Below are 7,500 nucleotides of genomic sequence, written 5' to 3' on the forward strand. Positions count from 1 at the left end.
CCAGCATCCGGGCCCTCGCCACGTACTCGTACCGCCCTCCCCAAAGGAAGTCGAAAACGGTCCGGACGAGGGACCTTCGCATACTGGCCGGCAACGGGTACACGTACGCCAAGTACAGGAGAGACGGCAATATGTCTACCTTCAGAACTAGGACCTTCCCAATCAAGGTCAGAGTCCTAGTCTTCCAGAGACCGAGCTTCCTCTGGACTGCCAACAGACGCCTGGTCCAGTTGGCCGTGGCGTTCTGGGCTGCCTCAAAGTCGATCCCCAAGATCCTCAGTGACCCTTCGCAGAGTGACAGCCCCCCTGGTACCTCCGTCCTACTTCTCCACCGCCCAAAGAATTTGACCGAGGACTTGGCGAGATTGAGATCTGCACCAGACGCCCGGCCAAATTCCTGGAAAATCTCCAAAGAACGGGTTAGGCTAGCGTCGTTGTCCAATAGCAGGGTGGTATCATCTGCGTACTGAGACAACTTCACCCTCAGGCCTCCGCTACCTGGTACCAGGAATCCCGACACACCCGTGTCAGCCCTAATGGCTTCCGCTAGGGGCTCCATGTAAAGGACGTAGAGAAGGGGTGACAGCGGACACCCCTGTCTCACCCCTGAGTGCAACCTGAAAAACTCCCCGAGGTGACCATTAACAGAAACAGTGCTCCCCGCTGCTGCATACAAAGTACGCAGCCACCCAACAAAAACCCTACCAAACCCTAGCCTATCCAAAACACGAAAAAGAAAGCCCAAGTGAACCCTATCAAACGCCTTTGCCTGGTCGAGACCAACCACCATTAGTGGCAGGTGCCTGTCTTCCGCCCATGCGATGGCGTCCCTAATGAGGAGGAGATTCCACCTCAAGGAACGCCCCGCCACGCCGCACGTCTGATCCTCGTGGACGACGTAAGGGAGTGCTGTGCCTAGTCGGTCAGCAAGGACCTTTGCTAGTAGTTTATAATCAACACACAGCATGGTCAATGGTCTCCAGTTCTTTAAGTCGGAGGCGTCTCCCTTCTTAAAAAGAAGGGAAATCACCCCCTTGGCCAAAGACCCTCCCATTACTCCAGTGCGGAGCACTTCGGATAACACCTCCAGAACCACCGGACCAAGTATGCCCCAAAACTTGAGGTAGAACTCGGCCGGTAGCCCGTCAATGCCAGGCACCTTCCGCCTTCCCATTCTACGGAGGGCACTCTCGAGCTCTTCGAGTGTGAGCGGTTCCTCCATAGCTTGCGCTATGTCAAGCGGCACCCGCCGGGTTAGGAGATCCAACATCACCTCCCCTCCCCCTACATCTACATCTCTCTCCACGAAAAAGGACTGGTAATGGAGAGTGGCGGCACGCACCATCTCATCCACCCCAGTCACAACTCTACCCTGCTCATCTATGATCCCCGTGTGTACATGTTTGACCTTTCCAGCCCGTACCGAGCTGAAAAAGGCTGCGGAGCACGTCTCGTCCTTCTCCATGAAGTCGTGACGCGTGCGCATCAGGTACCCACGAGCCCTACGTTCATAGACATCCCTAAGCCTCGCTTTGAGGGAGTCACAAGCTCGCTGATCTACAGCGCCACTCTCGTTACCGACAGCGTACTCGAGCTCGAGAAGCCGTTGGAGACGAGACACCTCCCTCCTCGCCTCCCGCGCCTTCCTTCTACCGTACCTAACTGCAAAATCTCTGATCCGCTCCTTGGCTACCTCCCACCAATCCATCACACCCGTACAAAGCGACCTGATCCCTTCCAGGCCACGGAAGAAGTCAACAAAGGTGGCTACGAACTCATCCTGTTCCAGGACACTGGAGTTCAACCTCCAGTATCCCGGACCAAAGACCGGGCCACCAGCCCGGACAAGGAAAAGTACTCAGTCGTGGTCGGAGAAAAAGGTCGGGACAACCCTTCCCGACAACAGGCCCAAGGACTCCAAAACCAGAACGTAGTCCAGTCTCCTGGACACCCCCTGTGAATTGCGCCATGTGGGACCGTCCAGTCGCGGCGTTACTTCCCTCCCCCCATCTACCAACTTGAACAACCTCATCAGTGCCTCCAACTTTTTGACACTTGTGTCCCCCCCACCCCCCAGTTCACAATTAAAATCCCCCCCCACAATTACAACTCTATTTGTGACACAAAAAGGCAACATCTCCTCAAACATTTCCCCCCTCTCAGCCACCCTCTGTGGACCATACACTGCCAACACCCTCATCTTACACCCCCGATATTCTATATCTGCCCCTACTACCCTCCCCTGCCGCACTACTAAAACCTCTTCCACCCTCACCTCCCTACTCCCAAACAATATCCCCACCCCTGAAGAGTGGACCCCACCCACACTCCATACTGCCTCCCCCCACACCCATTCCCTGCTAAATTTGAGCACGTCCCCTCTATCTTTTAAATGTACCTCCTGCAAAAAGCAAATCGTAAGCCTCTGAGCACCCAGGAAGTCAAACACTGCCCTCCTCTTTATGTCATCCCTCAAGCCCCTTACGTTAAAAGTCCCCACATTTAAAGACCCATCCATTGCTTAAAGAGGCACAAATACACAGTTAACATAGTCATCACATATACCAAAGTCACAACATAACCTTTATGGAGTCCCGTCGGGCCCCTTTCCAAATCTGTTCTTCAGCATCCCTTCAATAGGACGGGATGCGTCCCCCCCCTGTGCCATTGGCGAAACAGGGCTGCCGAACATGGCTGCGGGTTTCCGTGCTTCATAGGTCATGGTCCCACTCGCCACAAAGTCCACCTCTTCTTCAGCCCCCACCCCCATCTCTGCGGGCGCTGCCTCTGCCCCCGCCCCCGTAAACTCCTGAGAGCCCGTCTCCGCTCCCGCTTCCTTCTGTGTTTCCTCCACCATTGAAGGGCTTGTGCTTGGGTTTCTACGCCCCCCCTCCTACCCCACATCGTCCCCGCTTTCCCGTATCGGGGACACCGGCTCTGCTAACGAGTCCGACCACCTCGCTGAGGAAGCAAACACCTCAGCTAATACGGCACCCTCTAATGGCTCCCCGTCTCCATCACTCGTCCCCATCTCCTCACTTTCCCCTCCCTCTTCCCCTCCTCCTCCCCCTCCCCGGGAAACCCCCTCCCCGCCCCCTTCCTCCACCCTCCCCCCTCCCTCCACCTCTGTCTGGGACACCACCTTCCCCCCATTGTCCTCCACCCTTACCCTCTTCACACCGTTGCTGTTCCCGAAGGCCGCTTCCGCCTTCCTTGCTCTGGTCGCGGCTTTCCTCCGACGAGCTCCTGTCCCACCCGCAGCAGGTTGGGATTCAAAAGCCGCCGACCACTCCTCTTCTGTCCCTGCCAGAGCAGGCTGCACACTATCCTCACCCTCCGCCACTGCGAGCTCTGGCGCAGGTGCCGGTCCTGGATCTGGTCCTCTCTCGCTCAATGTCCCCGGCTCCCGTGCCGCGTCGGCGTAGGACCTCCTCCTCCTTGGGCACGCCCCCTCCTGATGGCCCGCCCTTCCACATCCGTTGCAAATGTTCTTAAACGGGCAGTTTTCTGTTTCGTGTCCGAAACACTTGCAGTGTCCACACCAGACAAATTCACAAGCGCCGTCCTTGTGCCCGTTCTTTCTGCACTTGCGGCAAAATGGTGGCTGTCTCATGTAGTAGAGGAAGCCCCTATCCGCCCCAATGCTGAAAAATGCCGGGGGGTGGGCCAAGCCATCCAGCCCTCCGGGGTCCGCCCGCAGTAGCACCTGCAGTTGTATTTTCCCCGTCCAAAACCCAACACTGTCCACAATCCTCCTGCATCCACCCAACACTTCACCATAATTTGCAAGGAAAGTTGCAATGTTGTCCCTTGTAACGTAGGGGTTGTACATTTGGATGGTAATGACCCGAAAATTAGGCCTATCCAGGTTTTGAATTTCAAAGTCCGAAAAGGGCTTCTCACCTGCTTTCCTCCTCCAGGTCTCCAGCACGTCGTCAACCACCCCAGCTGTGCTGAAGGTGACATCGAAACTCCTTTCCAGGGCGTTGTTCTGTAGACAGAACACATGTTCCACCTTGAGTTTTAGGTGGGCCAAAATTATGTGCCGTCCAAAAACCTCACGCTGCATCATGGGAGCTGCCTTCTGTAACCATCGGAATCTCAGCGTATTCCGCAGGCCCGCTTTGGGTATTGATGAACTCGCCATGGGAGCCGCTGAAAAAACAAGCAGACGTCTTCCAGAGCTCCCACGCCTTCTTCCACTCTCTGCTGTTGTCACTCACTTTGATTTTCTCAAATGGTTTGCAACACTCTACACGGTCTTAGCAAAAAGGCCGAGAAGCGATAACCCCTAAACTGACTGCTGTGAAGTCCGCTTCCTAGGCTAACGACATTCCCATCCGGTCTGATACCCACTTAGTCATCACCATATACCCACTTGGGCATAACAATGACCTCTGTGACCTCTGTAAGGACCTATTGGTAGATGCTTACCGCACCCTGGAGTATGCAAGCTTGCAGATCTGCTATTTTCATAACATTTCAAAAATGACAAAAGTGGCCCATCTACATGCATGCTTGTAGGTAGCCATTTTCAACAACTTCCGTTGGTCGCAGAGGCTCGGGATTGTCACCGTTGGAGGGCTCGCGCCTGAGGTGGGGGGGTGGAGGTGCATGGGCGTCGGTAGTGGGGGTGGGGTAGGCGTTGTTAAAATGTTTAAAAAGTGGAAAACATGGACACTTTGGAGAAGCACAAGGGGGCGCTTCTGTGCAGCAGGCCCTCGGCCGCGTCCCGCCCACATTGGGGGCGTGGTTTGAGGGTGTGGGTGTGGCCTATCAGAGCGTAGAACAACTCTGGTCTCTCTTCATGACGGATACAAAACTATATGTTGTGTTTGGCCCCACCTCCGGAAGGGGTTTATCAATATTGTCTGGGCCATTGTCACTTGCTCCCCGAGTGGGAATCGATCTCACAGCCCTCTGCATTGGAGTCAGTTGCATTGACCACTAGGCCGTTGCCCACCCACCACCTTGAACAGATCAGGATACCATATAAAGGGATATTAGGTGGGTTCAAATAGAGCTTGAAAGTTTAAACAGTACTGGTTGGGATCCTGTTTAAAAGCACCATCGTCCCAGAGGTGGATTCGAACCACCGACCTCTTAGTTTACAGCCAAGCGCACTAGTCCAAACAGGCTGTTGAGAGTTGATGCAAAAGTGTGTGTATTGAAAATGGATTTGGAGTCCCAGGGGCGCGGCCGCTGTGTGCCCGTAGCTAACGGTGAAGATTCCAGGGGGGTGCTTAAGAGTGGGTACCCGGGTTCGGATGGAGAGCCGGGTTGTGGGTTTAGCTGGCTCCGGGCCTGGCACCCCGGTGGGGGCCCAAGGCTCCCTGGGTCCGCGTGGAGAGCCGGGCAAAACGGCTTTCTGCTGTCCACACTTTGAAGATTTTACACTCGTACCCCGGAAGTCACGTTAGAGGCTGGCCCATGCCACCCCCCTCCCCCGTGGGTTACCCGGGTTCGGGTGGAGAGCCGGGTTCCCACCTTAGCCGAGTTCTGAGTGGGCACCCCGGCAGGGTGACAAGGCTCCCAGGGGCCGCGTGGAGAGCCGGGCAAAACGCCACATTTGTGTGTCTTTCACGCTTTTCCACGCTTTGAAGATTTTTCACTTGCACCCCGGAATTCATGTACTCCTTCCGTCCCCCTCCCCCTCAGGCAGCACCCCCGCCCACATTGGGGGCGGGGGTGGTTGGACAATGTGGGTGTGGCCGATCGGCCGATCGGCTCGGGGCTGTGGTTTAAAGCTACGGCCGTTGCTTGTCGCCTTGGGGGGTGTGGTTTAAGGCTGTGGTCTTGGCCTATCGGCTCGGGGGGTTGTTTAGGATGTGGGCGTGGTCTGTCGGCTTGGGAGGGTGTGGTTTAAAGCTCTGGGTGTGGCCTATCACGTCAGGGCTATGGTTCAAAGCTGTGGGCGTGGGCTGACAGCTCGGGGGGCATGTTGTGTGGCCGGATGGATTGGGGGTGCGGTTTAATGATGTGGGTGTGGCCTATACGCTTTGGGGGGGGGGGCAACAAGTTAGTGCTGCACATGATCTAGTGTTTTGTCATTCAGTCTGCCGACATGAAAACGCTTACGGCACCTGGTATTCCCAGGCAGTCTCCCATCCAAGTACTGACCAGGCCCTACCCTGCTTGGCTTCCGAGATCGGACGAGATCGGGCGTGTTCAGGGTGGTATGGCCGTAAGCGACAGCAGAGGAGGCCGGCACGGCTCATGTACACAGCAGATGGCTTTGGCCAATGCCTTTCGTGAAAAAGCTTACGGCACCCGGTATTCCCAGGCAGTCTCCCATCCAAGTACTGACCAGGCCCTACCCTGCTTAGCTTCCGAGATCGGACGAGATCGGGCGTGTTCAGGGTGGTATGGCCGTAAGCGACAGCAGAGTTGGCCGGCACGGCTCATGTACACAGCAGATGACAGTACATTTCTTTGACCATAGAAACATGGTTAAAACAATATGCGTCAGCCACATCTCTGTTTATTACAAACAGGCCGTTTCTTTTCCATTCAACAAGGCGGAAGAAAGTGCACCGTTCCCGGCGGCACTGCAATGCCGGGTCGATGCGTGGAGTGAACGGAGCAAGCCCCTTTTTCAACTCCTGAGTCAAAAAATCCGTTTAATATTTAGTCCCCATATAGGGGACATATCAGATATTAAACTGATAAGAACAGATTTTTTTTATTTTTTTTTTATTGTGTGAACAAGTCAGCCTCAATGGCTTCCATACATCCTAATCAACAATCAGCCTCAGCGGCTTCCATAAAGTCAAACACAAAAACAAACAACAAATGCCTCAATTTACCTCAAAACAAAAACATTCCATCATTCAAAGTCTATATAAACAAACTGTGAATGTCCTCTATCCTGGAGGTTCTCCTTCCTCTTCCTGTTCCGCCCTAGTGGGCAACGTTCCATTGTTGTTAACCGGTGACGCTGGGCCGAACATGCCCCTGGGCTGGCCCGAGTCGAAACTCAAGGCCATCACCTCCTCCATCCCGCCAGAAGCCATCACCTCCCTGCTTTCTGGGGTATCCATGTCCTCCTCCGCCTCTCCTTTTGTCCTCACCTTCTTTCCAGAAGACGTTGACAGGGCTCCAGCCCCCTTAGACGCCAGGACACCCGTCCCCGCCCCTTCCTCCTGTCCACCGTCCACTGCAGGGGCCTTTGGCGAGGCCTCCTCTGCAGCTCTTTTCTTTCGGCCCTTCGGACCCATCGGGCCCCCCCCCCCCGGCCGGAGAGGAGGTCCCAACTCCCCCAAGCCCACCAACACCTGCCCCACCCCTCACAGGGCAGTCCTTTAGCAGGTGGGCCGTAGACCCGCAGGCGTGGCAGGCCTTGGGGGCCGATCCGCCCGTGCATGTGCCCGCTCTGTGCCCACCCTCCCTGCACTTCCCGCAAAACGGGGGCTGCCGCTGGTACTGCAGGTAGCCCCTAGCTGTTCCAATTGCAAAGAATGCAGGGGGATGGGTCAGACCATCATACCCCGCTGGGTCCTC

This window comes from Electrona antarctica, assembly GCF_951216825.1.
Source record: "Electrona antarctica genome assembly, chromosome: 4".
In the NCBI taxonomy this organism is placed as follows: domain Eukaryota; kingdom Metazoa; phylum Chordata; class Actinopteri; order Myctophiformes; family Myctophidae; genus Electrona; species Electrona antarctica.